Here is a 17,141-nt window from a genome sequence, read left to right on the forward strand (position 1 = left end):
GAGCAAGGAGGCTGTGAAGGGATCCAGCACAAGTCCTGTGAGGAAGGGCTGAGGGAGCTGGGGGTGTTGAGGCTGGAGAAGAGGAGGCTCAGGGGAGACCTCATCACTCTCTCCAACTCCCTGAAAGGAGGTTGGAGCCAGGGGGGGTTGGGCTCTTTTCCCAGGCAACTCTCAGCAAGACAAGAGGGCACAAGAGGTCTCAAGTTGTGCCAGGGGAGGTTTAGGTTGGACATTAGAAAGAATTTCTTTCTGGAGAGGGTGCTCAGCCATTGGAATGGGCTGCCCAGGGAAGGGGTGGATTCTCCATCCCTGGAGATATTTCAAAAGAGCCTGGATGTGGCACTCAGTGCCATGGGCTGGGAACCACGGGGGGAGTGGATCAAGGGTTGGACTTGATGAGCTCTGAGGTCCCTTCCAACCCAGTCAGTTCTAGGATTCTATGACTCCCAGCCTGTGTCACCCTGCAACCCTTGGCTCTTCTTGGATGCCAAAGCCCAGATCTTTCAAGCATTTTCCCTTTGGAATATTTTTTTTCCCCACAGCCTGTGACCTGTTCCCCTCACCATGTCCTCCTGGATATACATTCAAATGAAACTTATTTAGTGTTTCCCTACAATCTGGGGGTTTTGCACCACAGTTCATTCTTCAAGCTCCTCAAGAACTTTCTGGGTTCTGGGCCAGGCCCCAGCCTTGAGGTCCAGCCTGGCCAGAGCCCAGCAGAGCCACAGCTTCTCCAGTGCCCTCAGTGTCCCCAAGGTGACACAGCACAGGAGAAACCTCCCTGAGGATTAACCCCCCTCTCGTGCATGCAGAAGAAACCTCAAGTGTTCTCTGGAGGGTTTTGATCTCCTGCCCAGTGCAGGCATTTTCTGCTTGGGAAATCCCAGCCTGGAATCTGGGAGCCCGAATTCCTGGCAGTTCAGGTTTTGGCAGGAGGCAAGCTGGATGCTGCTGGATGGTAACTCCATTCCCTCTCTGTCTGCCTCCATGGCAACTTCAGTCACTGGCCCCCAAAATGCCACCTGCCCTCTGCTCCTGGGGCTTCCTCAGCCAACTCTGAGAGATCCAGTGGCCAATCTGCTGCTCTTCTACCAGGGCCCTGCAGCTTCTCTGCCCTGTTTCATCCTACTCCAGTGAAATAAGTCCCTTCCTCTCTGCCACTCATCATCTCACCTGAACAAACATCATCCTATTCTGTTTATTTTAATGTGCAAACGCACTCCAATGCCCTGGGTACTCATCTCTATGAAGTATCAACCCCCTAACAGGATTTTTTTTAGCCCTGTCTTATGAAACTCTTCAATGTTCTCAATTTTCTAGTCCTAGATATGTAGAAACATTCCAGGTTGCCATTTAATTTGCTGCCTGGTGACTGGTGGAGTAAGAAGCTTTCCACAGTCTCTAAGATACAAACCCATCACTTTGCTTTTTTCCAGAGCTAGGAATCTTTGGCTGGACAATTCTATTTTTGAAGTACCAGAGCAGACTCCTCTACCACCTCCATCTAACACCAACAAGAAGCATTTATTTTCTTCCTGAAATATATATATATAAGTACACATCCTTGCACACTCTTTTAATGCTAGTAAACACCATTTTCATTGACTGCTCTTTCAAATTACCCTTCCAGGTTTCTGCATTTCTAACAGTTAATTCATAGCTCTTATTACCAAATCCCTTCTTTGTTTATTTGGGCTTTTTATTACCATTATTATTTCTGCTTTTCTCTCCCTTAACAATGATAGATTCTTAGCTAAGAATATCATTGATGACTAGAAAATTGTGTTCATGCTGTGGAGGAGACAGAATCTATCAAAGTTTTCTTAAGCAACCCCATTTATAATACACATTATTTTGTCTCACTTTCTCCTCTGATCATTTATTGCTTGTAATTGTTCCCAACTTAGGAAAATTTACCACTTTAAAGTGCCTTGCCTCCATATTATCAACTTGGGATTCCATTCTGCTCGTAACAAATGCAATTAGGTCATTAAGCAACCATTAATTCTGAGTTAATAATCAATTCACCTTTATCTGTTGGTTTGAGCTCTGGTACAGAATTGCACCAAATTCACTTTGCATGACTTTTTGGTGACAGAAAATCCCCATCCAGCACTTTTAGAGACTCCAGGCCTGCATCACTGGCAGCAGCACGAGTCCTTCAGCAAACATGGATTTTCTTTCCCTCTCAAGCAGTTTTTTGTCCAGCCCCTGGGTTCAATCCTGCAGTCTCTGCAGGGATAGATCTGCCCTGGGGCTTCTCATCCTGATCCAGGCTGGAAGAGCAGCCCTGGGATGTGTGTTAGGATGAGCCACGTGCCAGAAGAGGCTGATGATGGTTTGGAGGCAAAAAGGCTGCAGGTCCTTGAGCTCTGTCAGCAGCTCCAATCCCTTCACCCAAAGCTCCCAGAGGTGCCCACAGAGCTCTCTGCATGGATCCCTTGGGTGCTGCTTCTCCTAAATGCTGCCCCAGGGAGGCAAAGCTGTGTCTGCAGCCAGCCCAGCACTGCCCCAGCTCACCAGCATCTCCAGTGTGGTCTCCAGCAGCTGGAACTGGGATGTGCCAGGCAGGGAGTGGTTTTCCCAACAAACCAACACCACTTTGCTCCTGTGTTCCTCTAAAGGTCTCATCTCCACCTCTCTGTCCTGCCAGCCCTGGGTGCTGGGGATGTCCTGTGGCTCAGCCCTTTGCCAGCGTGGCTGGGGATTATTCAGGATGAACAATTTGGTTTTGAAAATGAGAATTTTGGATGTGTCAGGCGTGTGCCATCGATGGACAGGAGAATTTCCCAACTTCCTTTCTCAGTTCAGGCTGGAGAGGAGGAGGCTCAGGGGAGACCTCATCACTCTCTACAACTCCCTGAAAGGAGGTTGGAGCCAGGGGGGGGTTGGGCTCTTTTCCCAGGCAACTCTCAGTCAGACAAGAGGCCATGGGCTTAAGCTCTGCCAGGGGAGGTTTGGGTTGGATATTGGGAAGGAATTCTTTACAGAGAGGGTGCTCAGGCATTGGAATGGGCTGCCCAGGGAGGGGGTGGATTCTCCATCCCTGGAGGTTTTTAAGAAGAGCCTGGATGTGGCACTGAGTGCCATGGGCTGGGAACCACAGTGAAAGTGGATCAATGATTAATGACTTGATGATCCCAGAGCTCCTTTCCAACCTGGATGAGTCTGTGATCCTGTGATTCTACTCTTTTCTCCACATTTTAAGCACAGATGCACATAAGGGTGCTACTGAAAACTTTGTTCATCCAGTTATACAGAGCTTCCTCTTTGCCTTGAAGGCCAAATCCCATCCATAGCTCCAAGGAGTCCCCTTCCTTCTTAAACCAAAGGGATCTGCTAGGTCCACCTCTGGGAAGACTCCCTGCCAGCCCTGGCAACCTGAGTACTGCATCCTCATCTTTGGAGCATCCTCACAGCCTGTCGTGGCATCCCCTGCATCCTGCCTGCTGGATGGAGCAGTCCTCAGGGCAGGAATCTCCCCAGAGCCTGCCATAATCCAATGGGATCACCTGGACTCCCTGTGAGCTGCTGAAACCTCAGCACTGACTGTCAGGCACCTGCGACCACGATGCAGGAAAGAGGCTGGGGACCTGGAGTGGGGCAGAATTTATGCTTCCTCCCAGCAGGCAGGTTGTGCAGGGTGCTGACAGCTCTGGGAGGCTTCTCTTGTGGAATTACAGGGGTTTCAGCTCAGCCTGGCCAGGTTCTCACTCCTCAGGGGATGCTGCCAGCCCTGGAGCCAGCATAGATTGGAGGGGATTTTGCTCAGAGCTCGTGGGTGCTGCCTGAAGTTGGGTGGAGGGGGTGAGTTTGGTGCCTTTGGGGAGGTTCAGTGACAAAAAGGGGCAGGGAACAAAGGAGAAGAAAGTTGCTTTTCCCTGAGACAGCAAAAAACCAGGGAAAACCAAGATGCTTCAGTGGTGGGATGAGAGCCCTGTCTCTCCCAGGTCAGGGATTGCTGAGTTTATAGGATTAGTGCCAGTGAGGAAGGATGGCAGAAATTTTGGGCCGAGGTCTGCATCCCCGGGGAGCATTTCCTCTCTAACCATATCCCAGGAATCCCTCCTCACCTTTAAGGCACATGGAAGCTGTGCCTGGATGCAACCTCAGGCCAGAGCCCCCCCTCTGTGGAGGTGCTGGGACAGAATTAGTGCTGCTGGGGCTGGGACCTGCAGGAACCTCTGCCAGGAGGAGCCCCAGCTCTGAGTGTCCCCAGGGTGCTAATGAGGAGTCAATAAAAGGGACATTTGGGGATGCTGAGATGACAGAGATGCCACTCAACTCCCATTAGCTGTGTGTGCCCTCAGGACTGGGGTAGCTTTTAATCTGGCTGAAATTCCCAGTGGAACTGGGACAGGGAGCACACAGCTGGGTGGGTGAAGCCTTTACAGACACCTCACAGGTCATGGAACTGCCAGGGACAAAGAACAAATTATTCAGTGGCTGGGCTGAGAGACTAAACCAGGACTATTTCTGGTCAAACAATTAGTTATAGCTAAATGTTTCTTTTTTTTTTTTTTTTTTTGTGCTAGGAGTCAGGGGAAGATAGTGATCTGCAGGCAGGGAGATGAAGAGCAGTAGAACAATATAGAAAAAAAAAAAAACCAAACAATTTCAGTCAACTATCAGAACAAGACCATGCTGAATGAAAAACTACACCTGGAACCTTTCTGACTTGATTTTTTCCCCTGTGTGAAACTCCCACAGGAAGCTGTGAAATGGTCGAGCTGACAAAATATCTTTCATTTGCAACAAGACATTTTTTTAATTTAATTCTTTTTTCATTCATTATGCTTCCATCTTAGAAGAGCTAAATTTCTGTGAGGGATCAGGAGGGGGAAATTTGCTACATGGGGAGTGGGAGGGAAGAAGGGACAAGTCTGGAAGGGCTGTGACTGCCCCTGCTGTGTGAACACAGCTGCTGCTGCTGCATCACTTGGGGCACAGCTGGGATCCAGCTGCCTTTCTCCATCCTTCCAGATATTTAAAGCTGATCTCACCTGGGCTCTGGTTTATAAAAAAATCTCAGGCTCATCCTCACAGAGCTGGAATCCCTGAAGCCCCTTTGTGCCATGGACACAGAGGATGGGAACCACGCTTCCAGCTGAAGGGTTCATCCTTCCCCAGCCTGAGGTTGGTGTGGGACTGAGAGGCTGCAGTTGTGTTTCCCCACCTGCACTGCCTTGTACCTCCATTTCCATTCCCTAAACCACTGCTGACATCTGTCTAAATAATCATTATCTCCACAACCACGCTGAGTTTTAGTTTTAGCTGAGTATCATGGAGCAGATTTGGAGCTTTGGAAAGGATGCTGAGCTTAAGAAGCTGCTGCTCCAAGCAGCTCAGAGTGTTTGTTGCATTTCACCAGCTGGGTTTTTTTTGGTGTTTTTTTTTTTTTTTAAAGTGCAAACACAAACACACACACACACACACACACACACCTCTCTTTCATCAGATCTTCCAAGCCACGGCACATTTTTAATCAGTCAGATAATTCAATCCTTCATCTCAGACCTGCACAGCTGTCATTTTCAAGCATCAAAGCTTCTCTCTCAAAACCCACCAGGGCTGGGGGCTCGTTCAGGCATGGTCCAAAGTGCTGGGGGTGGGGGGGATGGAGTGGAGGAAAAGACCAGGCTGGATTAAATGATCTTATTAGAAATCTTTCTGAAGCCACCAGCAAACCCTCCTCAGCAGAGCACAATGGAGCAGCACCAGTGAGACTCAGGAATCTGCAGGATTTGGGAGGAATTTGCAAATCTCACTCTTAAATTGCAGAGTGGGGGGGGGGAGGTGGGGGGTGTCAGATGAAGCTTCCTGCCCGAGATGCTCAAAGCCACTGAAGAGGATTTGGATGTCTGCTTCTCATTAAAATTAATGGGAATTGGGTGCCCAGACCTCCAGGCAGCTTTCAAAAGCTTCGTCTCCATTTATAATTAATGTTCCCAACAGGGTGGCTAAATATTTATACAATAGGTCATGTTAGATGCAAAATGGAATTTTGCATCTATTGGGACCAAGAGAAGGGGAATCTGATGGGATGTCAGGTTCCATCTGAACTGTCCCTTCTTTAAAGCTCCTCTCCTTGCACATCTCCAGCAGCTCCCACTGGATCAGCAGCTGGGCTGGAAGCTCCAGAAATGATGATGTTCTAAGGGTACAAGACAGCAAATTAAAGTGCCAGCTTTCCAGCTTCCCTGGATTCTTCTCCTCTCCCTCCCCACAGCTCTGACTTCTTCCCCAACCTCTTCACCTCTGCAAACCTCAGTTTCTGTTCTGAAAAATGCACACTGGCACTGAGCTTACCCAGCAGGGAAGGGCTCTGGAGCTTCATCCATGGGACCTCTTCTACCTTGCTCCGAGATGCTTTAGGTGGCAGCCATCAATTAAAAGATGACACTAATCTGCCTCCAGGCATTAGCAAGGCCCTGGCTGGCTCTGTAGCCCTGCATTTGCTCTGGAGAGATGGAATAATTCAGTGTACAGAGCTGGTGGGTTAAACCCTGAGAGCATCTGAGGGCTCTGTGAGAAGAGGTGGCAGCTTGGCACTCTCAGGGGGGAAATCCAAAGTCCTGCCCTGGTTTGTTTGTCTCTCAGGGGAAACTTCTCCTCAGCTGGGCCGTGCCTTAAACCTTTCCCTGGCTGATCCTCTGAGTGGTGTCCATGGTGGCCTCGTGCATCATCACGTAGATGGGGACACATCTTGTGTCCCCCCCAGCCAGAGGAGCTCCTGAGCTTGGCTTAAGACAGCAGCTTGGGACAGGCTGGATGGTCACAGTGATGTTCCACACCTTAATGGAGGAGATGAAACTTCTCCAGTTTTTAAAAATTTGTCTCCTAATTCTTTTGCCATGCCTCATCCCAAAGCACAGGCTGGAGAACCTCTGGGGAACATGAAGACCCCCTGACCTGAAGCCTCCTCCATTGCTTTGGCATCTCAAGGTTTCTCCAGCCCAGATGGACACACTGAGTGGTCCCTCAGGGCTCCTCTGGGTCCCTAACTTCTAGGATGGAAGCTGGAGCTCCAGTTCTCTGCAAGGACCCAGAGCTCAGCCAAAACACAAGCAGCCTGCTCTGGTGTCCCCAGTCTAACATCCTCTCTTCTCTAGCAAGCCTGACACTCCTGAACCCCAGCTTCTAATCATCTTTCTCTTCTCTAAAAATCAGTTGTCACCTGGGATGCATTACATACAGATTTTTCTTTGCTTCTCCTGACCATCTCGTCCAGATTTCACAGAGCAACGTGGGTTACTGTTATTGTCCAGGTTTGGCTTAGCACAGGGGCACAAAAATGAGTCCAGTCCCCCAAAAGATGAAACTGAACATGAGCCTGAACCTCAAAGCCCCTTGGGCAGTGCAAAAGGGTAAAAGGTTCCTCAGACCATGGACAGGATGCTCAGCATGGGACATGTGCTGCTCCATGGCTCTGTTCCCACTGAAAACAATGGGTTTTGCAAGAGAAAAATTCAAATTCAAGGCTCAGAACTGTTGTCCCCAGACAAGATGTCAGGAGAGCATCAAGGACACAACGAGAATAAATCAGCTTCTTTTAACTGGTGAAAAACTGGCTGCTTATTTCTTGGTTAAACAAGACTTGAGTGCAGACTGCAGGTGAGGGGTCCAGCAGAGGGATCCCAAGGCAGAGGAGATGAGGGGATCTACATTATTTGGGAAGGAAAACCCTCCTGCCCATTGCCACCCAGCAGGGAGTGCTGGCAGAATCCTCTCCAGGGCTGAACCCATCCCTACAGCAACCTCCTGCAAAGGACCTTCTAGATTTCAGGAGTTTAATCCCAGAAGGAATCCTGTTCCCCAAATCACGGGCAACTCTCCACTTTGTGAAAGAGATGGGGGCCACAGGGATTTTAGGAGCAGCTCAGAGGTTTGCAACAACCTAGGGAAGAACTGGTCCAATCCTCAGGGATGGCCATGGACTTGCCAGCCCCACACATCTCTTCCTGGCTGATCCAGAGGGAGGTGCAAGTGTTTTCTGAGTGTGTTTCCTCATCATTCAGACCCACACAAGGTCACCTTCCCCATCTGGAGATCCCTTGGGGTTTGGCCATGGGGTCAGGACTGGGAAGCCTGGCAGAACCCAGCCTTGGGATCATCCCTGTCTTGACCCTGCTGCCAAGAAGCTGAACCTGCAGCCCACTGATGTGTCCCAAGAAAAAATTGGGCCCAAAAGCACTGCTCAGCACCCATCCTCAGGCACTGCCCAGCCCCTCCTCCTGGTGCTGAGCGTGGCCAGGATGGGAACCCATGCTGGCAACACAACCCTGCTCCCCTGGAGAGCTGCTGTGCTGTCAGGCTGCCCTAGATTGGAGCCAAGCTGCTCCTTTCTGAAGAATTGCTCTATTTTCAAACTAAGTGGTTCAAGGAGAAAAAATCAGGCACGTGGGTCCCGTGCTCTGAGCTGGAGGTGGGAACCAGGAGCTGTGGAGGGCAGAGCAACTGCACCCTGGCTTTGCTGGGTGGCCAAAGTGCTGACATGAACCCAAATGCCACAGTGTCCCCAGCCCTGGCACTGGGGAGAGAACAGAGACCTTGGGTGGGAGAAATGGGTGCCTCTACTCAGGGTACCCAGCTGTAAATCTGGGTTCACCCTAAAGCCAGAGAAGGGAATCATAGAATCATAGAATTGGCTGGGTTGGAAGGGACCTCAGAGCTCATCAAGTCCAACCCTTGATCCACTCCCGCTGCAGTTCCCAGCCCATGGCACTGAGTGCCACATCCAGGCTCTTTTGAAATATCTCCAGGGATGGAGAATCCACCCCTTCCCTGGGCAGCCCATTCCAATGGCTGAGCACCCTCTGGGTAAAGAAATTCTTTCTAATGTCCAACCTAAACCTCCCCTGGCACAACTTGAGACCTCTTGTGCCCTCTTGTCTTGCTGAGAGTTGCCTGGGAAAAGAGCCCAACCCCCCCCTGGCTCCAACCTCCTTTCAGGGAGTTGGAGAGAGTGATGAGGTCTCCCCTGAGCCTCCTCTTCTCCAGCCTCAACACCCCCAGCTCCCTCAGCCCTTCCTCACAGGACTTGTGCTGGATCCCTTCCCAGCCTCCTTGCTCTTCTCTGGACCTGCTCCAGCACCTCAATCTCCTTCCTGAGCTGAGGGGCCCAGAACTGGACACAGGACTCAAGCTGTGGCCTCCCCAGGGCTGAGCACAGGGGCAGAATCCCTTCCCTGGACCTGCTGGCCACGCTGTTCCTGAGCCAGCCCAGGATGCCATTGGCCTTCTTGGCCACCTGGGCACACTGCTGGCTCCTGGTCACCTTCCTGGCAATCCAGGCTCCCAGCTCCCTTTCTGCCACTCTGTGCCCAGCCTGGAGCTCCCCATGGGGTTGTTGTGTTGAACCTCATCCCGTTGGGATCAGCCCAACTCTCCAGTCTGTCCAGGTCCCTCTGCAGAGCCCTCCTGCCTTCCAGCTGATCCACACTGCCCCCCAGCTTGGTGTCATCTGCAAATTTGCTGATGGTGGACTCAATCCCCTCATCTAGGACAAAAAACCTTTGTCCCCACTCACCGGTCCCCACTTCCACCCTCAAGCTCAGGGTTTTGTGATCACAGGAGGGGTCCCCAGGGCAGTGCAGGTCACCCAGCCCCATGCCATGGGCTGAGAGGCAGCCTGGCCGTGCAGAGGAAGAGCCCCCAGCACAGGGACACCTCTCAGAGAAGCTTCTCTGGGGAAAATATCTGCTGCTTTGGGCAAGCAAAGCACCTCCCAGAGCAGAGCAGACAACAACAGGGTCATTAATAAGACCAAGGCTGGCACCTTCCTGGACCCCCCAGCACCCTGATCAGGGATTTCACCAAGCAAGCAGAGGAGAGATCTCTTCAGCAGAGTTTTCTCTTTAAAATTCAATAGCTCCACTTTCCAAAGGGGCAGGAAAGAAATGGGTTTTGTAGGTTAACAACCCCCTCACCCCCCCCAAACTCCCCATTTGTATGGGGGAAGCTCTGGTTTGAACTTGGCAGAGGTGCTGCTGGCCCACAGGACAAGGACACCAGGGGGTCCAAAGGAGGTGTCAGCTGCTTCCTAGCCTGCCACCAGCCCTGGCAGAGATGGGTGCCACTGGAATGTCCTTTGGCTGGAAGCCAGAGACACGCTGAGCCCTCCAGGAGCCTGGGTTCCACCAAGGATGCTCAGCCTAAGGTGAGCACCCATCCCCCTTCCCCCCTGTCCCTCTCTCTCAGGGACAGAACCATGTCACTGGCAGGTTCTGCTGCAGGTCCACACCAAGAGAAAAGATGCTCTGGGTGAGCTGATCTTCAGGCAGCATTTCAGGAGGAAGATGGCAAAGCCATTCTGGGGGACCCTGGGACCTGCAAAGAGTGGTGGGAGCAGCCAGCTGAGCACTGGTGCAGGAACTGAATATTATTTGTGTAAAATCCTGCTTTAAAAGCAGGGCTGGCTGCCTTGTCTCAGCTGAGAGGTACTTGCTGGCATTTTAGGTTGGAATTAAGGTTAGTAAGAACACAAATGGTACATTTTCCCTGGCAGACAGCTCAGGCTCCTCTTTTGCACCACCAGCACCCAGAATGAGCAGGAGGATGCAGTGAGTGCCCTGAAAAACTTTTTTTCCATCTTAAAATAGTTTTGTAGTTGAGAACCCATGAGCACACACTTCTGAGGAAAAAAAACAACCCAAACAAAACAGTCCTCAGGCCTTGCTTGTGTACCCCCACCTCGTGCCTGCAGCTCTCAGCAGCCAACTTCAAGGATGCTGCTGGGGCAGCTGAGTTGAAGAGACAGAGCTGATCTCCCAGGGCCAGGGCCAGAGGCAGCTGCTCCATCCCCACTGGATCACTGAGAACCAGGCAGGAAGGGTCAGAGGCTGAAGGAGAGGGGCTGGAGGAGACCAAACCATCCCCAGAGATGAGGGGTCCTGGGGAGCTGCTGCAGGCAGGGGGGAGGAAGAGAGGAGGCAGGGCAGGGGGAAGCTCTGCTGTCCCTGTCCCCTGCTCATCCTGGCTGTACAGACACAAAGGGAGGAAAGAAACCTGGGGAAAATTCACCTGGTCTGGGAGGTGACCCTGGGTTCAGCAGGGGCCATGCCTGCCTTCAAATGCCTCCCAGCTCCCTCCCCACGGTCCCCAACCTCCCCCTGCACCCCAAATGCCTTAGGCACAGATAACCCCAGGCCTTTGTCTCTCAGGACAGGGCTCAGAGAACTCCCCAGAGTTATCCAAGCAGGTCCAGCCCCTCATTAACCACAGGACCTGTCTCCTGTGATCAGGCTGGGCTGCCTCTGCTCACACATCCCACTTGCTGCTCTAGATGCAGGGACACTGGGGCATTTCCAGCTGGGACACAGACAAAAGGAGGAGATAGCAGAGCCTTGGTTACCCCGGGAGCAGTTCAGGACAAATAATTAGAGGCTTTTGTGGCTAATTGGATCCGTACTGTCAATCCAGGACAGGAGATGCCTTCACCCACACTGCCTGCCTGACATTGCTAAGCAAGCTCTAAATAAACTGGTCCAAAGCTCATGGACCTTCAGCTCCCACCCTGCCTGCTCCATCCTGCTCCTGCCACAGCACAGATTTCCTGATGGGAAGGTCCATCCCTGGGATTTTGTGGTCACAGGGAATCCCTGGGATTTTTTTCCCTGACTGCAGCCTTGGAGCCATCCCAGAACACCCAGAGCCCACCTTGAGTGGCTGAGAAACCCTTCAGGGATGCAGAACTCAGCCCTGCTTGAGCAAGAAGCTGTTGGTTGGGATGAGCCAGTGCCAAGGATCAGTTTAGGGGCTGGCAAGGCAAAAGAAGGTGTTTTCAGAGGCAGGTGTGTGAGCTGGATGTTGGTTCTCAGTAGGTACCTGAGCTTCAAACTGCTTTTTGTCTTTAGTTAAAGGACAAGGCACCAGTCCCATCCCCAGCTCACTCTGGGTCCTGTTCTTCTCCTGCTCAGAAATCTCTTTCAGATCTTGGAAGTGTTGGCACGTGGGGACAAGACATGGAAAGAAGAACAACCCCCTTGCCATGACAGTGCCAGGACATCCAGACCCCTAAAGCACCTCTGAGGTCCTTCAGCATCTTTAAGGAGGCAAACTCAGAACCATCCAACTATCTCCAGGGGTGCTTTGCAATGTCCCAGGTGCTTCCCCCAGGAAACAGAACAAAGGAAAATGGTTTGTAGTGCTGGGAACAGGGCCTGCAGATCTCCCACCTCTGCCAGAGGAAAGCTGGGGGCAGGATGCACAGGAAGGCAAAGTCACACCAAAGGACAGCCCAACACTTTGGGCCAGGCAAAAATAGATTAACCTACTTGAAAGTAGGACAACATCTCTGAAGAGTAGGACATCTGGTCACCACAGCAGGGTGAGCAAATCCAGAGGGTAACCTGCTGGTGTGCAGCCATGTAGGATGTTCAGGCAATGAGCTGGGATGAGCAGAGCAGCTCCCCAGCCCTCTGGGATGTGCTGCTGAGAGTCCACCTCCCAGAAACAAGACCCCAGGAGCCTGGGGGATTCTGATGCCTTCTCCCTGATCTGCTAAATCCAGGGGTTAGCACCAAACCAGCATTAAGAGAGCAAATGTAAGGAGCTTCCTGATGAAGTGCCAGAGCAAGTTTAATGTTTTTAAACTGCTCCCAGGCTCCCTGCTGCCAGGGCCACCCCCTCCAGCCCAACTCCTCTCCTGCCTCTTGCACCTTCCTCCCCTCAGCCAGGATTTCAGCCCACTAGCAGAGCACTGTGCAGAGAGAACACGATAAAGAAGTGATTAAGGATCATCACCGAGCTTGTATTAGCATCTTCCAGAGCTCAGAACCCCCCAGGCAGCCAGCAGGCTGCAGCTAAGCCAGGAGTGATGGGTCTTTCAAAAAGAAGCAGGAAAGTAAATGCTGTAGATAACAGGCTCATCAGAGGAGCTTTCCTGCTGTTTGCTAAGAGGAGTTAAAGCCATGCAGCTGACTGGCTGCTCCAGAGCTGGTTCCTACCAGCCCTTGGCAGGACAGGCAGTTTTCTTGGCTTAGGAGCCTGTGCTGGAACGGAAACCTGGAGCACTGGGTCTCAGGACACCATTCAAAATCCTCTTCCTTCTTGTTGCTCTCAAAAGAGGCACTAGGAAACCATCCAGGTCCCTTTGCAGAAAGCTTTAAGGCCCTCCAGAGAAAGGTTTCCCTGCTGGGTGTCCTTACTTTTCCTCAACTCAGACCTGCAAGAAGCAATTTTTTTTTTTTTTTTTTTTTTTTTTTTTTTTGAGGGGGTGTGGCAAGAACTTCGGTAAGAACCAGGGCAGCCCCCTCAGCAGAACCTATCCTGAGGTATTCCTGGTCCAACCTGACAGCTGAGCCATCCTAAGGAAAGCCATCGAGACCGCTTTGCAAGTGTCCCTGTGTCACCTTCCTTCCAACCCCAACCCACCAGTCACCCCCAGTGGCTTTCTGGCTGCCTTGAGGGGAGTTTGGCTGCTCAGCCAGATGCCCTGGGCCAGGGGTGCCTGCACCCAGCCTGGGGGAGAGCTGAGAGGTGGGGAAAGGCTTCTCCAGCCTTCAAAATTGGGCATTTGGAGCAAAAGGAGTCATCATCCCTATGGACTGAGCAGGGGAGAATCAGGCAGCAGGAAAGCAGGATGGTGGCTTTGTGATGCTCCAGGGAAAGCTTGGATTTGACTGGAAACACTCTGGGACAGAAGAGCCCCCCCAGCTCCAGCCCAGAGCTTCCTGAGTCCCATTGGGGGTGCTGGGGATGGTGCCTGGGTGATGCTTTAGACCTCAGAGCAGTAAAATTCAGGTTGCCAGGGTGCAGGTGTCACCAGCTCTGAGCTGCAGAAGCTCTGTAGGGACACAAGCTGACTGCTCAAGATCACCCCAGCACACACAGCCCCCTCTGAGGGCCCTGGGAACAACCCCAGAACCACCACCTCCCTCACAGTTAACCCAGAAATGGTTTCTCCCCTTTCCCTGCCATACATTGCTGGCAGATGGAGGGAACCAGGAGCACTCACTTTAGGACAATGCTGTTTTTCACTCCAGGGTTTCTTTCATCCCAGGCTAAGGCATTCCTAACTGAGGAATCATCTCAAATCCACAAAGCCAGAACATAGTTCTGAAGATGTTATAAACATTTACCTTTATATAATTATAATTATCACCACCATCTTTCAGAAAAGCAACCTCATTTCTCAAATATCCAGATACACCTAAACTTGGCCTCTATCCCCCCCAAAGTTTGTTGGCAAAGAGGTGGAAGCAGATGCACTCAACTCTAACCACAGGCAGGGTCTGATTTCCTCCTGCCCAGAGGAACCTGAGGCTGAAGGCAGATAACAGCACTAGAAGATTGCTCCTTAGAGCAAAGAGCTTCCCCTCAGCTTCCCCTCAGACTTTGCTTGCCAAGAAAAGTCTGAAACCTTTGCAGCACAATTCCTGCCCATGAGGCCCAGGAGACCTGCAAGGCCATTCAGCTTGAATGGTGTGGGGCATGTCTCACCTTTCTCATTTTGTTTCTCAGCATTCCCTCTCTTCCAGGGGATCCCAGCAAGAATTCCATCTCACCCATCACTGTTGCAAGACGAACCTCTCTTAGGGCACGGTGCTCCCAGATCCCACAGGTGCTCCAGCAGAACTGCACAAACAGTGCCCTGAGTTGGGTGCCCTCAGGCTGGGTGCTACTGCTCCAGGACCCACAGACCTCTCTGCTGGCTTGCTCAGGAGTGAACTGAGCTTGGGAGTTTGAGCCTCACCTTTTATTGGCCCCCTAATCCTGCCCATGCGCAGTTGGGGCCCACCCTGATCAGGCCCAGGTGGGCTTAACACAAGCTCCTGCCCACTACCTGGTAATTAGTGGCACCTGGGTGCCTCATTTCACTACACATCACCTCTCAGTTCCAGCAAAGAAACTCTGCTCAGAGCCTGGCACTGATGCTGCACTGATGCTTTCAGGAACAGCGTGGCCAGCAGGTCCAGGGAAGGGATTCTGCCCCTGTGCTCAGCCCTGGGGAGGCCACAGCTTGAGTCCTGTGTCCAGTTCTGGGCCCCTCAGCTCAGGAAGGAGATTGAGGTGCTGGAGCAGGTCCAGAGAAGAGCAAGGAGGCTGGGAAGGGATCCAGCACAAGTCCTGTGAGGAAGGGCTGAGGGAGCTGGGGGTGTTGAGGCTGGAGAAGAGGAGGCTCAGGGGAGACCTCATCACTCTCTACAACTCCCTGAAAGGAGGTTGGAGCCAGGGGGGGGTTGGGCTCTTTTCCCAGGCAACTCTCAGCAAGACAAGAGGGCACAAGAGGTCTCAAGTTGTGCCAGGGGAGGTTTAGGTTGGACATTAGAAAGAATTTCTTTACTGAGAGGGTGATCAGACACTGGAATGGGCTGCCCAGGGAAGGGGTGGATTCTCCATCCCTGGAGATATTTCAAAAGAGCCTGGATGTGGCACTCAGTGCCATGGGCTGGGAACTACGGGGGGAGTGGATCAAGGGTTGGACTTGATGATCTCTGAGGTCCCTTCCAACCCAGCCAATTCTAGGATTCTAGGATTCCCTGCCTCTTCTCTTACACATCACTGGTTGAAAAGATGTTTCTCCCACCCAGCTGAGCCTTCTCTGGTACATGGAGGAAGGCTGAAGAGGCTGAAGAGGCACTGGACAAGGAAGCAGCTGAGCTGGAACCTGAGAGAACACGAGGTTCATCCCCCAGTACCCATTTCCAAAGGGTCCCAGGAAAAGCCAGACAGCTTTTTACTGTGTGTGTCACGTTACACAACAGTTTTGTAAGAGGATGGTTGCACCCTGAGGGTGGTTGCACCAGCCTGGGGCACTGCTTGGCTCACAAAGAGGTGTCTATGCAAAACCCTAAACAGCCCATCCTAAAATCATAAAACCATTTTGGTTGGAAAAGACATTCCAGACCATCCAGTCCAACTGTTATCCCAGCACTGCCAGGGCCACCCCTGCCCCACATCCCTCAGCTCCACAGCTCCAGGGCTTGGAAACCCCTCCAGGGATGGGGAATCCCCCTAGGCCAGGCCCTGAGACCCTTTCCAGGGAGAAATTGTTTCCCAGCTCCAACCTAAACCTCCCCTGGCACCACTTGAGTTGTGCCAAAAGTTCCTCTTGGCCCATCCCTTGGTCCTGGGGAGCAGAGCCCGACCCCCCCTGGCTCCAACCTCCTCTCAGGGGGTTGCAGAGAGCCAGAAGGTCTCCCCTCAGCCTCCTCTGCTCCAGGATCAACACCCCCAGGGCCCTCAGCTGCTCCTCACAACTTCTCCAGACCTTCTCCTTGCTCTCCAGCCCCTTCCCCAGCTCCATTCCCTTCTCTGGACACTCTCCAGCCCCTCAATCTCCTTCTGCTCCTCAGGGGCCCAGAACTGACCCCAGGATTGGAGCTGCAGCCTCAGCAGTGCCCAGCACAGGGACCATCCCTGCCCTGCTCCTGCTGACACCACACAGGGCCAGGGGGGGCTTTGCCCACCTGGGCAGATTCTGTCTCAGATTTAGCTACATTCAGCTCATGTTCAGCCATCAACCAACACCCTCAGCTCCTCCCTTTGCTTTCCAGCCCCTCTTGGAGCACTACCTTGAGACCCACATCTTCCCAAGGCTTGGAGCAGTGGGATTGCTGGGACCCAAGCTCAGAACCCAGCACTTGCCCTCGGTCAACCTCACGCAGCTCCCCTCAACCCATCGATCCACCGTCTCCAGATCCTTCTGGAGACCCCACCACCATTCCCACCCCACTCTTCCCCCCCCCCCCGTTTACACCCCACGGGGTGATGCCCCCACTCCCGACGATGCTCCCTTCCCGGAGAGGGGATCAGGAAGAGGGGGGGAAGGGGTACGCAAGCACTTACCCCGTCCCTCCACGCCCTGCCTTCCTCCTCTTCAGGAGGAAGAGGCTCGCGGCCATTGGGAAGCGGCTCCGGAGCATCCACTCGGGAAAACCGGGAATGGACGGAAATTCCCTCTTAGGCCACCAGGAGGCGACAAAGGGCGCGGCGGCGGCGACCGCCGCCGCCGCGCCCTTTGTCGCCTCCTGGTGGCCACTGCCGGAACTGCGCTCGTTTCCACACGAGGAGTCCGGGAGTGGGGGGGGGGTTGTTTATTACAGAAGGATAAGAGACCCCCAAAGTGACCTTTTCTGGTTGTGCAGATGTTTTCTCCGCTGGGGAAGGAGCCATCTGTTGGTGCCGCCACAAAGCTG

At 52.6% G+C, this 17,141-nt stretch overlaps 1 protein-coding gene across 1 annotated transcript in view; it reads right to left on the minus strand.

Annotated features, from left to right (window-relative positions):
- PSD2 (pleckstrin and Sec7 domain containing 2) overlaps positions 1 to 16,862 on the minus strand; it is an 82,477-nt gene extending 65,615 nt beyond the window's left edge. The window contains exon 1 of the mRNA XM_071758859.1: positions 16,792 to 16,862. The gene's annotated coding sequence lies outside the window, so the exon portion shown is untranslated. The remainder of the gene's footprint in view (positions 1 to 16,791) is intronic.
- Positions 16,863 to 17,141: the final 279 nt, after the last annotated feature.

This window comes from Heliangelus exortis, chromosome 15 (assembly GCF_036169615.1).
Source record: "Heliangelus exortis chromosome 15, bHelExo1.hap1, whole genome shotgun sequence".
Taxonomy (NCBI): Eukaryota; Metazoa; Chordata; class Aves; order Apodiformes; family Trochilidae; genus Heliangelus; species Heliangelus exortis.